This window comes from Lissotriton helveticus, chromosome 1_1 (assembly GCF_964261635.1).
Source record: "Lissotriton helveticus chromosome 1_1, aLisHel1.1, whole genome shotgun sequence".
In the NCBI taxonomy this organism is placed as follows: Eukaryota; Metazoa; Chordata; class Amphibia; order Caudata; family Salamandridae; genus Lissotriton; species Lissotriton helveticus.
This window is the reverse complement of record NC_136057.1, coordinates 747,568,021-747,586,823: the sequence shown is the minus strand read 5'-3', so window position 1 is coordinate 747,586,823 and position 18,803 is coordinate 747,568,021. Positions and strand designations below refer to the sequence as shown.

The 18,803-nt window shown below is 45.6% G+C and overlaps 1 protein-coding gene and 1 long non-coding RNA gene across 2 annotated transcripts in view; one reads left to right on the top strand and one right to left on the bottom strand.

Annotated features, from left to right (window-relative positions):
* The window catches only part of ADAMTS20 (ADAM metallopeptidase with thrombospondin type 1 motif 20), a 1,463,844-nt gene that overhangs the window by 220,738 nt on the left and 1,224,303 nt on the right, over window positions 1-18,803 (bottom strand). The window lies entirely within an intron of this gene.
* The window catches only part of LOC144770742 (uncharacterized), a 62,955-nt gene continuing 44,323 nt past the window's right edge, over window positions 172-18,803 (top strand). The window contains exon 1 of the long non-coding RNA XR_013598996.1: window positions 172-2,095. This is a non-coding gene — a long non-coding RNA (uncharacterized LOC144770742). The remainder of the gene's footprint in view (window positions 2,096-18,803) is intronic.

Sequence of the window (18,803 nt, the reverse complement as noted above, 5' to 3'; positions counted from 1 at the left end):
ACAGAGGGTGGAACAGAGGCACGGCACTGCTGGTTCCCACAGAGGCTTCAGAGCGTGGAACAGAGGCACAACACTGCTGGCTCTCACAGAGGGTGGAACAGAGGCCCGGCACTGCTGGCTCTCACAGAGGGTGGGACAGAAGCACAGCACTGCTGGCTCTCACAGAGGGTGGGACAGAAGCACAGCACTGCTGGCTCCCACAGAGGCTTCAGAGGGTGGAACTGAGCACGGCACTACTGTCTCTCACAGAGGGTGGAACAGAAGCACGGCAATGCTGGCTCACACTGAGGTTTCAGAGGGTAGAACAGATGCACGGCACTGCTGGCTCCCACGGAGGCTTCAGAGTGTGGAACAGAGGCACAGCACTGCTGGCTCTCACAGAGGGTGGGACAGAAGCACAGCACTGCTGGCTCCCACAGAGGCTTCAGAGGGTGGAACTGAGCACGGCACTACTGTCTCTCACAGAGGGTGGAACAGAAGCACGGCAATGCTGGCTCACACTGAGGTTTCAGAGGGTAGAACAGATGCACGGCACTGCTGGCTCCCACGGAGGCTTCAGAGTGTGGAACAGAGGCACAGCACTGCTGGCTCTCACAGAGGGTGGAACAGAGGCACAGCACTGCTGGCTACCACAGAGGCTTCAGAAGGTGGAACAGAGGCATGGCACTGCTGCCTCTCATAGAGGGTGGAACAGAGGCCCGGCACTGCTGGCTCTCATAGAGGGTGGAACAGAGGCACTGGACTGCTGGCTCTCACAGAGGCTTCAGAGGGTGGAACAGAGGCATGGCACTGCTGGCTCTCACAGATGGTGGAACAGAAGCACAGCAATGCTGGCTCACACAGAGGCTTCAGAGCGTGAAACAGAGGCACAGCACTGCTGGCTCTCATAGAGGGTGGAACAGAGGCACAGCACTGCTGGCTCTCACAGAGGCACAACACTGCTGGCTCCCACAGAGGCTTCAGAAGGTGGAACAGAGGCACGGCACTGCTGCCTCTCATAGAGGGTGGAACAGAGGCCCGGCACTGCTGGCTCTCATAGAGGGTGGAACAGAGGCCCGGCACTGCTGGCTCTCACAGAGGCTTTAGAGGGTGGAACAGAGGCACGGCACTGCTGGCTCTCACAGAGGCTTCAGAGGGTGGAACAGAGCCCCGGCACTGCTGGCTCTCATAGAGGGTGGAACAGAGGCACTGCACTGCTGGCTCTCACAGAGGCTTCAGAGGGTGGAACAGAGGCACGGCACTGCTGGCTCTCACAGAGGCTTCAGAGGGTGGAACAGAGGCACAGCACTGCTGGCTCTCACAAAGGGTGGAACAGAGGCCCGGCACTGCTGGCTCCCACAGAGGGTGTAACAGAAGCACGGCACTGATGGCTCTCACAGAGGCTTCAGAGGGTGGAACAGAGGCCCGGCACTGCTGGCTCCCACAGAGGGTGGAACAGAGGCCCGGCACTGCTGGCTCCCACAGAGGGTGTAACAGAAGCACGGCACTGCTGGCTAGCACAGAGGGTGGAACAGAAGCACAGCACTGCTGGAACTAAGAGGCTTCAGAGGGTGGAACAGAGGCCCGGCACTGCTGGCTCCCACAGAGGGTGTAACAGAAGCACGGCACTGCTGGCTAGCACAGAGGGTGGAACAGAAGCACAGCACTGCTGGAACTAAGAGGCTTCAGAGGGTGGAACAGAGGCAGGGCTCCACTGGCTCTCACAGGGGCTTCAATAGTTAGAACAGAACTGATGCAGCGTAAACATGGCCCTGTTGGCTCTCACAGAGACTTGGACAAAGGCACAAGACTCCTACTGGCAGAGGCTGCAAACGCTGCAGTGGATGGAGCAGGTGGACAACACTGCTGGCTCTCACAGAGGCCTCAGAGGCTGGAACAGAGGAACGGCACTGATGGCTCTCACAGAGGTTCTAGAGGGTGGAACAGAGGCACGGCACTGCTGGCTCTCATACTCTTCAACCCTTCAGAGGTTGGAACAGGCGCCCAGCGCTGGTGGCTCCACAGAGACGTCAACGCTTCAGAGGATGGAGCAGATCAGCAACGAAGCTGAAGAAAAATGAAGCGAGGCTGAGGTGGATTTACCAGCGACCACAATGTAAGTTTGCAGCCTGCACTGCTGATGCACTTTGTAAATGAAACTGATTTGTAAAAAAGAGACAGGGAAGGAAGGAGACATGCATTAGAACCCTTAAATGATGCCACGTACCGAGATTTCCACATGCTCGGGTATATCTTGAAGAGGCTTCACTCTATTCACAGACTTAGCCACTCTTTCCACTATTGACGCACATGCAGCAGTTAATGGTTTTACCCGTTCTACAATTCACAAGCACTTTGAAACAGAGCGCTTAAATATGCAAGCAGTTTGAACGTTTTTTTTTTTACAAAGGTTAAACTTTTTCCACTGCAATTTCTTTCTTCTAATACTCTTTAAGATCACTTGTATGTGGACCAATCATGCTGTCTTAAGGCTATTACGTAGATTTACCAATCAGAAGTTGAACGAATTGCATTCTTATTTCATTATGAAATCATATATATATACACTGAAATAAAATCAAAGGATTCAGAGACATTTTAGTTAGGTTTAGATTTCACACGCACAAAACCATAGAAATTCAGCAGTTGTAGTTAACTGGGCTAACTATAACTTAAGCCCCCACAATGCACTCCTTATGACCTCCCACATTACACCACTCATGACATGGTCAGTGGCATCACGGATGAGATCACTCATGACATCTCAAATGACATCACTCATGACATCCAGTGGGTGTGTTTCGTAAATGTTTCTTAAACTTAAAGATAGATATGAAGCTACTGCATTAGTTAAATTAGTATTCTTTCTGTACTACTAATGAGTGATACTATTTCTAACATATGTTATCCAAGAGGTTGTGTATAATTGTATCAGTGTGTGAGTGGGTGTTTGAGTGGATGTATGGGTGTCGGAGTGAGTGTGTGAGTGGCTGTATGGATCTCTTAGTGTGTGTGTGTTTGGCTGTATAGGTCTGTCAATTGGTAGGTGGGTGGCTGTATGCGTCTATGAATGGGTTTGTGAGTTTGTGTGTGTCTGGCTGTGTGAGTGGTTGTAAGGGTGTAGGAGTGTTTGTATAGGTGTGTGAGTGGTTGTATGGGTGTGTGAGAGGTTGCATGGGTATGAGTGGTTGTGCGGGTATGTAAGTAGGTGTTCGAGGTGCTGTATGTGTGTGTTAGTGGGTGTGTGAGTGGATGTATGGGTCTGTGAGTGGGATTGTGAGTGGTTTTGTGGATGGGTGTGTGAGTGGTTTTGTGGGTGGGTGTGTGAGTGGTTGTATGGATCTTGTGTGTGAGTGGTTGTATGGGTGTGTGACTGGGTTGTGAGGGGTTGAATGAATCTGTGAGTGGGTGCATGTGTGGTTTTGTGAGTGGCTGTGTGAGTGTGTTAGTGGGTTTGTGAGTTGCTGTATGGACCCGTGAATGGGTGTGTGAATGGCTGTTAGGGTGTGGGAGTAGGTGTGTAAGTGGCTTTATGCGTGTGTGAGTGAATGTAATGGTGCATGACTGGGTGGGTGAATGGTTGCATGAATCTGTGATCAACACTGATGACTTCTCAAATGATATCACTGATGACATCATCCAAAGAGTGTAAGTATTTTCGAAGAGTTTATGATTGTTAAACATATGTACCAAGCTAGTACAAAAGTTAAATTACTATACTAAGGGCCGTACTACATAAAGTGCCATGGGGGCACAATGGGCATTTGTGTCTGCTTTGCGTGCCCCCGGGGCACTTTGGTATTACAGAAGGGCTACAGACGCTTGTGTGACCCTTCTGTATTACTAATAGCACTGGCGCACATAAAGCGCCAGAGCTCTCTTCAAGGGGGTGTTCTCTCATCTGCATTTGCATGGGGGCATGCCCCATGCGGTAACCCCGCCTATTTCAGCTTCAAAAAATACCTCAAAATGCACGTCCTCAACAATTTTTGGGGATCCTACACTGTGACCTGCACTTCATCTCCGATTCACCATGTTATACTTGTCCAGTAATATTTGTCCATTTTCCTGAACATCATCTACCTAATTACTTGATATGTATAACTCTTGTCCCTGTTTATATATTTGATTTGTGTATTTCGCATGGTCTTTTTATTATCTTTTATCTACTTGTATGTCATGTTTGGCCCAATTATTATTGGGGGTCCTAACCTGTGACCTGCACCTGATCTCCAATCACCATGTTATATTTGTCCAGTAATATCTATCCATTTCTCGAACATCATCTACCTAATTACTTGAAATGTATAGCTCTTGCACCTGTAACTCTATTTTGATTTGTATATTTCACATGATGTTTCATTATCATGTATCTACTTGTATGCCATGTTTGCTTCATATCATCTTCTCATGTAAAGCGGTCTGATACCTCTGGGTCTAGCCAGCACTATATAAAACTTTTAAAATAAATAAATAAATAAAAAATAAATAAATAAGTGAGGGAATTCCTTTATCTCAGTGCAATATTATAGATGTGGGCACAGAGACAAAGTAGCCCTCAGGAGGTGCACTGACAGTGTGCCAACTAAAAGTCAGTGTACCTCCTGAGAGCAGCCTTCTGCAAGGGTAAAGGGGGGTTATGGACCCCCCAGACATCCCCTTGCAGTCAGGTGCAGTCACTGACTGCACCCACCTGCAAGGGGATCTCTATTCCCCTTTAAAATTGCAGGCGGGTTGCCACCTGCACAGTGAAACACGGAGCTGCATTAAAGCAGTCACTCTGTATTTCACATGAATGTGGTGCTCCCAGGGAAGCACAAGCTTGTGGCTGCCCTGGAGGCAGCAAATTCCCCAAAATGCGGCACATTTTGCTTCATTGTGCCGAGCGCACCATTGGTGCTTCTGGTGCAATGAAGGAAAATGTACTGCATGTGTAATGTGGCTCTAGGTGTACTACTAATAAGTGATAATATTTCTTAACATATATTATGTGAGTGGCTGTGTGACTGTGTATGAGTGGGTCTCTAAGTGCCTGCATGGTTGTATAAGTAGTTGTGTACGTATCTGTGTGAGTGGCTGAGTGAGTCACTGTATTGGTGAGTGAGTTGGTGTGTCAGTGGCTGTATGGGTGAGTGAGTGGCAGTATGGTGAGTGAGTGGGTACCTGAATGGGTGTACAAATGAGTGACCGGTTCTGTAAGTGGCGATATGGGTGAGTGAGTGGTTGTTTGAGTGGGTGTTTAAGTGAATTGGTGTGTGAATGGCTATATTGTAGAGTAAGTGTCTGTGTGAATGGATATATGGATGAGAGAGTGGAGGTGTGAGTGCTTGTATGGATATGTGAGTGGCTGCGTTGAGAGACTATGGGTGAGTGAGTGGGTGTGTGAGTGTTGTATAGGTGAATCAGTGGGTATGAGCATAGCTGTATGGGTGAGTGTGTGGCTGTACAAGTGGCAGTGTGGGTAAGTGACTGGCTGTATGAGTAGCTGTATGAGTGAGTGAGTGAGTGGGTGTGAGTGGCTCTTTGGATGCATGAATGGTTGTGTGAGTACTTGTATGGGTCTGTGAATGGGTATGTGAGTGGTTGTGTGCATAGGTGTATGAGAGGTCATTTGAGATGTCATTAGTGATGTCATCAGTGATGTCACTGACTGTTAGACCTGGTACCATTGTTGTGGGTTACCCCTGTATTTTAGCCTTTTGCCTCCAGTGTTTTTACTGTGTGTTGGACTTCGTTTTGTTGGTCTAGATGATATGGGTACTTTGCGACTGCTGTTCAGTGCCAAAGTGCAAGTGCCCCCTTTGTAAATTGTTGTTATGGATTGGTGATTCAATGATTGGCATATTTAATTTACTAGTCAGACCCAAGTACAGTCCACTGTGTGTGCCAAGGGCCTGTAAATCAAATGCTGCTAGTGGACTGCAGCACTGATTGTGCCACCCACATGATGTTATGTTGTTTAATTCTTATAAAGCGCACAGCTGCTTAATAGTGTCCCAGTGCTGAGCAGAGCATACAAAAACGTTTTGAGGCAGACTCTTTGGATAGATTGATCAAGGAATAGCCATGTTTTAAGTTGTTTTCTGAAGAGCCCTAAGTCATCCTGTTGTCTAAGTGTAATGGGCAGCCTATTCCAGAGTCAGGCCTCTGGTACCTGGAAGGAGCGTCCGCCCCTGCGTGAGCAGGCAAACCTAGGCACCGTAATCAAATGAAGTTGATAAGATCTTAAATTTCTGCTAGGAGTGTAGAAAGACGCACGCTCCCTAATGTATGGGGCTCCTGTGCCATGAAGAGCTTTGAAGGCCAGCACAAGGGCCTGAAAGTGAATTCTATTAGGAATCGGCAGCCAACGTAAATTCTTTAAATGTAGTGAGATTCGTTCTCTAGGACCAAGCATAAGAACTGCTCCAGCAGCCATGTTTTGCATAACTTGAAGTTTATGCAGGAGGCAGTCCGGGAGGCCTATGTAGAGGACGTTAGCGTAGCCCAGTCTTGATGTTATAAGGGCCTGGACCACCATCCTTCTATGAACGAGCGAAAGGAGGGGAAGAAATCACCGGAGCATTTTCAGAATGGATCCCTGAGGGACACCTACCTTCATAGGGGGAATGCAAGCCGCAAAAGGGGGGGACCAACCTCCTGGCTTCTATCCTCTAAAAAGGAGGAGAACCATTCTAAGACTGTGCCACCAAGACAACACTCCCTTAGCCTCTGCAGGAGACGGTCATGGGGCACGGTGTCGAAAGCAGCAGACAGATCGAGTAGGAATAAAACCGCTCTTCCTCCTGTATCTAGGGTCTCCTTAATGGACTCTGATATCGCGAGTAAGGCTGTCTCCATGCTAAAATTAGCACGAAAACCGGATTGGCTCATACGGAGAAGGCTGTTTGTTTCAGTAAAATCGGTTATTATAGAATTCACGTATTTTTCAATAGATTTCGCAAAGAAATGCAGAAGCGAAATAGGCCTATAATTAGATGTTATAGTAGGATCCTGTAAATGTAAACTCTGGCCTGCCATTGCAGAGCCAGTGTGCAGTCTGGTACTGCCATGTCGACTTGGCAAGTGCACACACTTGCCAGTCTCGAACCTTCCCTTTTCTTACATGTTAGTCACCCCCTATGGTAGGCCTGAGGTACCCCTGTGGGCAGGGTATATTGTATGTGAAAGGTATGACATGCCCTAATGTGTGTGGCATGTTCTGATAGTGAAATAATGCCAATTTCGTGTTTCACTATTGCATGGCTACCTGCTCCCATAGGATAGAATGGGGAGTTTGTTAATAACATCTTATAAACATAACTACCCCTGGGAACAAGGTATGAAAATAAAGTTTGATATGCCTGAACTCAGAATGTTACAATCCATCTTTTAGTGAGGGTGATTTTTATATTCTGTGTTTGAAAATACCACTTTTAGAAAGTAGGCATTTTCTTGCTTAGCCATACATTATGCCTCTGCTTGGTTTGTGTATTGCATGTCTGAATTTGGAGTGTCAGGGGCTGGGGAGGAGCAGTGGCTCCAGAGAGCCTGATGAGTCAGGGCTGGGCTGAATATACCTGGTCTGCATTTGGAGTGGTGGGAGGAGTAGCACCTGTACCTGAATAGGGCTGTGGCTGCCTTCCACACTTAAGACTCCACCCCCCTGTGGTGTGTCTGGAGCCAGGGCTCACACTGACAATGGAGGTTGATGTGCACTTGCAAAGTGCCCCACAGAACTGGTTTTGGCTGGGTACAGACACTCTCTGCCTTCAGAGAACCAAGGATTATTGGATATAAAAAGAGGGCCCCAGACCCCATACTCTTAGATCACTTCCGGGCAATCAAGAGGAACCTTTGCCAAGGAGAAGAGCCGGAGATGCTGAGGAGGAATACTGTCCCTGTGCTGTTTGCTGTCTGGGGTTTGCCTGCAGAGGCTACTTGCTGCCAAGGAAAGGAGAAAAGGACTTTGCTATTTACTGTGTCCCCTGCTTGAGGAAGATCTCCAAGGGTTTGAAACTGAGCTTGCCTCCTGTTCTGACGTCTCAGGAACACAGACTTCACCTCCAGCTCCCCTGAACTTTCTTGCTGGGAGTTCTGACCTGCAAAGAGGTGCCTGCTGTTGTTTTGGACCTCTAGAGACTATTTTCCGCTGGGAGCTGGAAGAACCCACGCATCGTCCCGAATCATCGCATCGATGCAAGTTTGTTGCATCGATGAGGGATGGAGTAAGAAATCGACGCATCACTTTCTCTCCGGTAGGGAACCAACGCATCACCTCCCCTGTGCAGCAGTAAGGAACCGATGCATCACCTCCCCGGAGCAAAGAACCGACGCATCACCTTCCCTGAGTGTAAGGAACTAATGCATCACCTTACCTGCGGCCTGTTTTGTTTGTTTGTGTGACCCATCCCAGGTACTTTGTGTGAAAGGTGTTGCATCTGCAATTTGCTTTGAACTAAACTATTTCTACCATCTGAAAGTCATATTTTTGTTTCTGTATTGTGGATTTGTTGTTTGGTCTAGTTTTGGTTTACATAAAGATTACTTATTTTTCTAAACTGGTGTAGTGTCCATTTGCAGTGTTTTTTTTAGGTCTCACCTAGGCAGCGTGCATGTGCTGTCTAGGATGGCCTTTAGCCATCAGTCTTCACTTTTGAAACACTGCACTCGTGCTTGTGGCGGCATCCACATTGCGGGAGCGAGCAGCGGCACAGCCACGTTATTTACAAACATATGGCCGCTGCTTGCTCCCGCAAGGTGGATTCCGCCACAAGCACGAGTGCAGGGCTTCATAAGTGAAGACCGCCGATCGCGATGCTGCTTGCATGTGGCATCACTTGTTTACATTGCTGTGGAGTTTGCATAGTGTCAGCTTGTGACTAGCGCTCATGCAGCAGAAAGCACGACAAGTTTTACAGAGTGCCAGTCTGCGCACTCACTCTCAGCCCTCCTGAGTGACCTCATGAGTCCTTGCTGGAGGAGTTTTGTGATGGCAGTCTTCCAGTGACATGCATTTGGTGGTCTCTTTTTCTGTCTTGCTTCTGTGAAATTAGTATTCAAAGTATCGCTTTCCCGACGTATAATGGCTCAGGGGACTAACGTTCAAACTCAGGAATTTTTTTTTATCCCATGGACACAGATTCACATCATAGTCGGATCGTTGACTCTCTCATTCTTATAAGGCCGATTAAAAAAAGGAAAATTGAGGTATGTTTCAATGAACATCCATATTTTAAGCACCAAGATACCACAAAGTGTGAACATGTGCTTAACAATTACACATCACATGGTGTGTAGCATTTTTTTCTCTCCACACTTCTCTTACCTCAGACTTTGCTATCCTCTGCCTGTCCCAGATCACAACCCTGCTTCCCACTTTCTTTCTTGCTTTTCATTTATTTCATATTCATCCTCCTTTCTTTACTCATTTATTTTTGGCTTTCTTTTACCCCATTTCACCCTCTTTATGACTTCTCCATTCATTACTGCTGCGACCTCTTCCTCTCCACTGCCTTTCACCACCCACTCTAGTAATATCTACTTCTGTTCTCATTCTGTCTACGCTCCTACACTCACTCACCCACTCTCCCCATTCCTGCTCTAATTCTCCCTTACCCCATTTCAAGTTCGCTTCCCCCTCTTCTCTCTTTTGCTCCTTTCTCTCCTCTCCTCGTCCTCCCCTCGCCCACCTTCCTTTCTCAGCTGCCCCTCCTCTTCACCTCTTCTCCTTCTTTCTCTTCTCTCTTCTTCCTACCCTCCCCACCCCCTTTCCTAGTTCCTCTTTCTGTCAACTCTCTGCATCTCTTCCCTGACTGGCCCGTCTCTCCTCGGACATTCCAGTTCTCTTGGCAGCAGGACTACCAGTTTCCCAGCCCAAAGCCCAGAATCCTATTGAGGAGACGCACAATAGGCGGGGTGATGTGGTTGATGCCCAGGGCCCTCCTGGGGGTTTAAACAGGCCCAAGACTTCCTCAAGAGTCGGAAGGCACCGATGCAAGCGGCAGAGCGATTGCATTATTGATTGAGTGGTGATTCAGCCTTGTTTTTTCCCGTTACCCAGATGCAGATAATACACACAGGCATCTGTGAAATGCTGCTTTTTACCCACCCTGCAGCTGACTTTTATACAGTTATTACTGTGTTGGCCACAAGTGACCACATAATTCCCCTAGACACCACAATTCCCCTGCACACCATATACATCCAATCCACAACAGAGAATTTCACATCATGCCACAATATTCAACAACACATCACATAATTCCACTCCACTTCATACCACTCCACGATACACAATAACACTCCAAATAATTATACTCCATACCACATAATCCCACTCCACATAATTATACTCCATAACACATAATCACAGTAAACTCAATATTGCATAATTACTATCCACATAATTCCACTACACATAACTCCACTCAACACCACTCAATTCCATGTCACACAATTTCAAAGCAAGCAATTTCAATCCAACCCACATAATTCCTCTCCTCACCACACTACATAAATCCACTCAATAACACATTGCTAAAAGACATGGGTATTAACAACGCCAATAGCTCTAGGATTAGTAGTCAATTTGACATGACTGCATCATCGCCCCTTGTGTTTTTTGTGGGGGTTGGGGGAGTTTGGTTTCCTCCCCAGTTTTTTTATGCTGCTATTCGCAGAGTGTGCTGAGTGCACCTTATGTAGAGCGTGATTTTCATTTAGTTCAGCTGAAATTACTGACATTAGTGTATGTCGTTTGCAGAGTAAAATACATGGTCATGGTATGCTGCAGTAGTATATAAAGTTTAGTATACGTCACCTGCCTTATGTGCACTGCATTGTGAGAACCTCATAGTGCGTGCAGTGTTTCCTCTGTGCATATTATACAATATGCAAAGGGCATGATCTGAGTTGAGTTTGTGAACAGCATTTTGTAGTGTGAACTTACCATAATATATGGTATCTACGGCGTGTGCATTATGTGTACACTATAATCTGTTCCATAGAAGCATATGGTGCCCTGTGCTCTGTCTTCAGAAGTCTCGCAGTATGTTTGAGAGGTGGTGTTTGAGTATCTCAGTGGGTTTGTGAGTGGGTGCGTGAGTCTCTGAGTGGGTCTGTGAGTGTCTGAGTCTTCTATATTTTGCTCTCTTCTGCTGCTTTTCTCTGCTTATTTTTTCCCTCTGTTTTTGCCTTTCCTGCTCACTTTTCTACCCTCTCTGTTCTGTCAATTTTTGCTAATTTTTTTGTCCTTCGTTTAGTCTTTTCTGATTGTTTTTCTGCCCTCAGTTTTGAATCTTTTCTTTATTTTTCTCCCTCTAAAATGGGGGAGGAGGATGCTTTAATTTCAATGGGGAGAGGACCACAGAGCCTACCTCCCCGAGCCAATTTCGGCCCTGGAACACCATCTCCCATGGGCCCACCATAATTCAATGGGGGAGAGGGCCCACACGGCTCCCTCCCTGGGGTGATTTCTGCACCAGGGACCTCATCCCCAGGGCCCGGCCTTAACTGAATGGGAGAGGGGGCCACGCAGCCCTGTGCTGGACGCACATCCTGCGATAATTTCACCCCGGGGACCAGCCATGTTTCCCGGGGTGCCCTGGAGCATACCCAGGGCACCCAGTGAGCTATGGGACCATGGGGGAGCCTCAAGGTCCCAGCGGTCCCAGCCTACTCCCTGCCTCCTGCTGAAGCCAGCATTGCACACTAGGAGTTGGTGTGTGCAATATCAATAGTTTAATCTTTTGCCCTGCCTGCATGTCTGCGGGCAGGGAGAGAGATGAAACCTCCACTTCCAGCAGGCGGGAGCACTTTGACAGCTGCGGGCCTGCTGGAACTGGAGTGTTTGCTTTTGCTTGGCAAGAGCTGCCAGCTCCTGCCAAGCAAACACAAATAACTATGTCCCAGGGGGGCACCCCATGACATAGCAGGTCCTTGGGGGTAGCAGTCGCCCGGACCATTAATGGCTCCCGGATGGGTGCTGTATGGTCCCCCTCTTTCTCTGAGTACAGATTGGCCCCCGGGGGAGGTATATGGGTCCCACGGCCATATTAGACCTGGAGGGGGGGCCGCTGGTCTGGAGGGGTGATCGCTGCTCTCCTATATGATTTTAATATGTAGCCCCGGGGAGGTGGTGGTCCCCGAGCTCATGTTGAGCCCGTGCAGCTGCCTATCTCATTTTCAATTTCTAGACTTGGTGAGGTGTTGATCCCTGGGGCATTTGTACTCCCTTGGAGGGGGGCCTATGCACGGCTCATCCATTTTTAAATAAAAACACTTTCCCCCAAGACCTGCCTTACATGGAGGCTACAATTAATAAAAGTGTTAGAGACTGTGCTTGTTTTAAAAACAATCCACAGCTATATTTGCAAATATTTAGCAAAAATTGCTGTAAATTAAAAATTACTTTTTTTGCCCAGCCAGAGTCCCTCTTGGACCCCAAGACCAATGCTTGGAGTTCAGGGTATTCCTACCTTGCCCCCTTTTTTCACCCTTTTTTTTGGGACACGGCTGAGTCATAAGATGACTACCAACACATCTCTGCACAAGCTTGTTATTAATCGCGAAGGCTGCACAATCGTAGATATACAAATTTGGATTTCTTTTATTTCCTAACACACTACTGAATAGATTTACACCCAATAACTAAAAGCGTGATCTTCGTATCCAAAACTATCTTTCTGCCAAATTTGGTGTAATTCAGTTCAGCGGTTCGGGCTGCAGGCATGGTTTAAGACTCAATGGGAATTAACAAAGGAAACATGCTTTTTTTGACCCACCCCTTTTTCTCGGCCCCCGCTTGACAGATCACTCACAAACTTTCCATGTACACAAAGAATCACACACACTTCTTTGTGAAACTTTTGCAAAGATTCATCTAATGGTGCCACAGTTATAGGCAAGTCAAAAATGATTTTCCTATGGATAGATAGATAGATAGATAGATAGATAGATAGATAGATAGATAGATAGATAGATAGATAGATAGATAGATAGATAGATAGATAGATAGATAGATAGATAGATAGATAGATAGATAGATAGATAGATAGATAGATAGATATTCGTTGAAAAAAAACAAAGGGTAAAATAGCATTATAGTTAGGTGTGATGAAAAGATCTGTTCTTTTTCAAAAAAACACCCCAGAAATTCACTGAAAAAAACAAAGGTTAAAGTATCGTTTTAGTTAGGTGAATATGTCAGTGATAACATTAACTCTTTGAACTGAAAAAGCCACAGAAATTCACCAGTTATATTTAGCAGACCAAACTATAACTTGCACTGCCGCCATGCAATGCTTATGACCTTACATATTACATCACTCATGACATGTTCTATGACATTTATGACTTCACTATAATATATATTATATATATTAACACATGACCAAACAATCCATTGTGTAACTTGAACTGTTAATTTCCAGTTAGTGATTTAGTAAATATTGTCCACTGAGGAGGTAGATTTCGATTGCAGCTATTTCTTTATTTGTTTTCTTCCTGGGGAATTTCTGGCCTAAATATGAGACAAATTAACCAGAGAGAATTTTTACAGTGATCCTATTAATGTCTGAATCTATATATGTAAAATGAATATGATCTCTCTAAACAATATCTCAGTTTCTGGAATTAAATGCCTGTTTTTCACACACACCCAAACACACAGACACACGCGGGCATGCATACACACCCCATCTTCATAGAATTAACTAAACAGTAGTACCAATTCTTTAACTGTGGAAAATAGCTGTCTTTTTTCAAAGTACCTGGAGGTTTGTAAAACCAGAAATAAATGCCCCATACAAATGATAGTTGAATAGTATATGATATTTAATTGTAGTATGTTGAGTCTTTAAAACATTTCAGTAATACATTTAGAATCCCTTGCAACATTTCAAATTCATTACTGCAAAACCAAACGTTTTAAATGGCATATAGGGTGTGACACACCTGGGGTGCTAAAAGACACAATGCGGGCCCTCCGGTTCAGTAGGAAAAGATGGGAATACCTTGAGCACAGTTAACTAATACATACCCCCAGCTTCACTGTACTTATAATAACAACTCCCCACCATTTGAGTGGCAGATTTGTAACTGCCTGTAGCCTGAAATATTAGTAAAGACTGCACTCCACACTTTGGTTGAACCGTTCTCTGCAATGAAGGATGGCAGCGTATGGTTTATGTTAAGCAGAGATTATAGTGGAGAAGCGTGGCTCAGTGGTTAGAGGCGGCAGACCCAGAAGCTGAGATCAGCCGTGGACCAGGGTTCGATTCCCCGCCTCGGCGGGTCTCGGGCTCAAAAATTCCACGGACTCGATAATTCTCGCTCCGGTGCCTACTCGACTCACGGGGTCACACTCTGCGACTCTGGGCAATAGCTTGCTTAATCTCCACTATGGCCCCTCGCGGCGGGATGCCTGGCTTTCACCTTGTGAATTCCCTGCCGGGGTTTCTCACAGGGGAATACCAGGACGGGTTCCCTAAGCAAGCGCCTTGAGACCCCTGGGTGATTAGTATTTATTTATTTTAAAAATGTATAAAGCGGAGCGTATACCCGTAGGTGTCTTGGCGCTATGACTTAGCTGAAAATCTCAGAGGGAACATGAGTCTACCTTAGAAAGTATTGTCCTGATTAGTTTATTGGTCAAATAACCAGGTTTTTATCAATTTTCTGAATTGAAGTAGCGAGGGTGCCAATTTTATTTCCTCTGGAAGCGTATTCCAAAGTCTGGCTGCAGAGTTGGTGAAGCATCTATCGCCCCATGTCACCGTCCTAGTGCGTGGCACTACCAGTAGATGTCTCTGTTCAGATCGTAACGATCTTTTCGGTAGGTAATAGAAAAGTTTCTGTTTGAGAAATGCTGGTCTAAGACCCTTGAGGGCTTTATAGGTGAGACACAAGGTCTTGAATCTAATGCGATTTCTCACTGTTAACCAGTGGTAGTTCCTTATAGCTTGCTTGGTGGACTGAAACTTGGGAATGCCAGCTAGTAGCCTTGCGGCAGCGTTTTGTATAAGCTGCAGTTTGGCCACCACCGTGCCTGAGCATTTACAAACAATCCATTGCAATAATCAAGTGATGAGAGTACTAAGGAACTCACCACTGTTTTCCCTGCACTCTCAGGAAGATAGGGCAGGATTTTCCTGATGATCTTAAGCTTATAGAAGGCAGACGACGCAACCTGATTGGCATGGCTGGAAAAGTTAAGATTGTCGTCGAATATAATTCCTAGATTCCTGACCTTTTGCACAGGTTCTGGGGGGGCTCCGAGTGGGGTCGGCCACCAAAAGGTGGACCACTGTGGCGATAGTTTTCCAAAAATCATTACCTCAGTTTTATCAGAGTTTAGACGTAAGCAGTTCTCAGACATCCATTCCTTTATGGCCAGCATGCCTTCTTGAAACCTTACGGCTACCTCCTCACCATCGTTCTCAATTGCGATCACCAATTGGGTGTCGTCGGCGTATGAGGTAAGGCTCATCCGGTAGTTCTTGATTACCCTTGCTAAGTCCGACACATAGATGTTAAAGAGTGTCGGACTTAGGGATGAGCCTTGCGGAACGCCACATGGGAGGGCGAGCTCAGTAGATTGAAATGCGCCCAGTGTCACTGCTTGCGTTCTGTTGGACAGAAATGAAGCCAGAAGCTCCTTGGCCCTTGAGCGAATGCCCATTTCCTCGACACGGTCAATCAAGACAGCATGACTGACCGTGTCGAAGGCCGCCGAGAGATCCAGCAGGACCAGTATCGCTGTTCCTCCTTGGTCCCTGATGGTTCTGATGTCATCGGCAGCCTTTATGAGAGCAGTCTCTGTTCCATGAAGTTTCCGGAACCCAAACTGAGACTCATCCAGGAGGTTGTTTTGTTCAATATATTCAGCTAGTTGGCTGTTCATTGCTTTCTCCACTATTTTGGCCAGGAAAGGCAAACTGGCGATAGGTCTATAGTTTTTGAGAGTTGTTTTATCTAGACCCGTTTTTTTAAGGAGAGGTTTCAGTAGAGTGTTTTTTAACTTATCTGGGAAGATCCCGGATTGGAACATGGCGTTGCAAATAGGAGTAATGACTTTACTAACTACGTCAATTACTGGAATGAAGATTTTAGGGGGGCAGGGATCTAGGGATGAGCCTGTTTTTACCTGTCTCATGAGATCTCTTATCTCCTGATTCGTCACATCCCTGAATCTAGTAAACGAACAGTCCGGATTATTTCTAGGTGGTTTAGATTGTGTGTTGGTATTTGATGAAGTAACCGAAAATTCCGAATATATGTCGTTTACTTTTGAAAAGAAGAAACCTGCTAAATTATTGCAGAATTCCTGTGAATGGGGAGGGCTCAAGTCTACCACTTTCCCTGCCAGAGTCTTAACTACTTCAAACAATTGTCGACTTGAGTTTTTTGATTTGTTAATTTGCTGCTCAAAGTAGTTTTTTTTTTCCACCTGAATCATTTTTTTATAGATGGTAAGTTCGTCTTTGTACTTGGCTTTGCTTATGTTGTCATACGTCTTGCGCCAGGTTCTTTCCTGGTTCCTGCAGATCTGTTTTTGCTTTCTGAGGGTCTCTGAGTACCACGGAGCTGAAGGTACTTTCCTGTTTTTCGATATAGTTTTTAGTGGAGCATGCATATCCACCGCATTGCCTACCCAATTGAGAAACTGCCCTACTGCTTCAGTGGGGTCAGACTGAATATTCGGGCAAGTATTAGACAAGGACATCCTAAAGGTTTCGTAATCGATGTCCTTCCATACTCTGAATTTATTTTGGAAAAGGGTCTGTTTAGCGGGGTTGGTTCGTTTAATCGGTAACTGACACAAAATGGCATGGTGATCTGTCCATGTGAGAGGCGCTATATAAATCGAAATACATTTACATTTACATTTACATAGCGCAGGTGCTAATGGATTATAAACAAAGGTCGAAAGTGGTATGCGAATATATTATAAATAGAGATTACATGCCCATGCTGGGGCAACAACTGACACTGTACATTGTTCTATTCAGGCACGCTGCGTGCACCCTTTTTTCTGTACAGGTGCAATGCATGATTTTAAATGAGTTTACCACATATCAGAGACGCATATTTTATTTCATTCTACTGAATTATATGGTGTTGTAAAGTTCATATAGTCCTTAATATTCTTTATGAAGTCACCAAGTACTGACCTTTTAGAGTGCATGGTCAAAAAGGTGGTGGTTGAAGTGTGCTGTATATAGGATATGTTGGGTAAGTAGAATTACGTGTGCAGGTATGTTCTAATCCCGGAGTGGCAGTGTCTTTGCTCTTAAGAAGAAAATGCTGCAAAGAGTATAAGAATATATATTGAGTTCGAATCATACAAAATGAGCCACCATAAATGAATATCAGATGGCTCACAGATAACACATTATAGATGGCTGACTCAGGCAGTGGACATTGTGACGTCAGAACTCAATTGTAATACGTTATTACAATTGAGTGGCTACCTCATTTCTTTACAATAGGCAACAGGATACATCTTAAGAAATTAGTCATCATGGAGGTCACATATTGGGCACAGAGAGTATGGTATCGAGAACTCCTGGGTTTGAGCAGCATCTGGCCTCTGATCAGGCTGCCCCTTTGGGAGAATCTTCTGTATCAGCCGCAGGGCAGGGTTCTGAACCCAGGCCTTCACAATTACCATCTTCGGGCTTGAAGATTGAACAATGACAGCTTCCCACATTCAACCTTCCTCCAGAGGTGGTTGATGTCATCTTGGCAGCCAGGCGTCTCTCCCAAAAATTGTACATGGGACATATTTGTGACTTGGTGCAGTACACAGCAGATATACCTTCTCAAGGTGAAGTTAACTAGTGTTTTGTTCTTTGTTTTGTCCCTAGCCCAGCAGTGCTTTGCTCTGCGGACAGTCAAAGGGTCATACACAAAAGGAGCAATAAAGAGACTAAGGAGTACCAAGGACACCTCCACTCAAAAAGTCAATACTGCAAAAAAGCCCTTTGTGCCAAAATTCACAGGACAGTCACCTCAAACCAACATCATGTAAAGGGTTAGGTCATGCCCCAGCAAACAATCAAAGTTAGACCATATGTCCAGGTGTGATTCTTTTCAGGACCGGTGCCTAAGCACCCTATAGCACATTCTGAGTCATACAAAAAATACTCAATAAAAATTCTGAAAAAATTCTGCAAAAATTATAGGAAGTGCCTTACGTCGACTTCCACAATGATCCGGTTGGTTCTTATTAACCAACTGGCTTGCTGTATGATTCTCAGCAACATTCCTATATTAACAGGAGAACCAAGCACCATGTAAATCACTAGTCGTGCTCAATGTGCATAACTACTGATTCAAGTCACTTAAAAAACCATCAACCTCCTGTATGTCCTCATAAAGGAAGCATAAGTAACACCTTCCTCAAAAATCAATAAAAAATGAGTCATGTGGCACATCATATGCATCTTTACTATATGCCTATGCTCATAATGAAAACAAGGTTACATGTTTAGACCATTTTGTTGTGAAGGGCCCACATGTTTCATTGCCAAACAAAACTTTCCGGCATATTCATCAGGGCATGAGGACCAATAGTCACCCAACTATGCACTGTACCATATGACCACCAGGTGAACGCCTATCAGTTGGCCATAGGAGACAATTCTTGGAGCAAAAGCAGAGGTCGCCGCGGTGCTGGTGGACTGCATTGATAGCCATCAGTTAAAGGGTACTTTTCAGCTCTTTTTGCTTTTTTGAGGCTGCTGGATCAGTCCTCATTGTTTAAGTCTCCAGTTGTTATTCGCTTCTTGATAGGTTTACATTTGTTTCCTCTCTCTTACTTTGTCAAGCTCCAGTTGGAT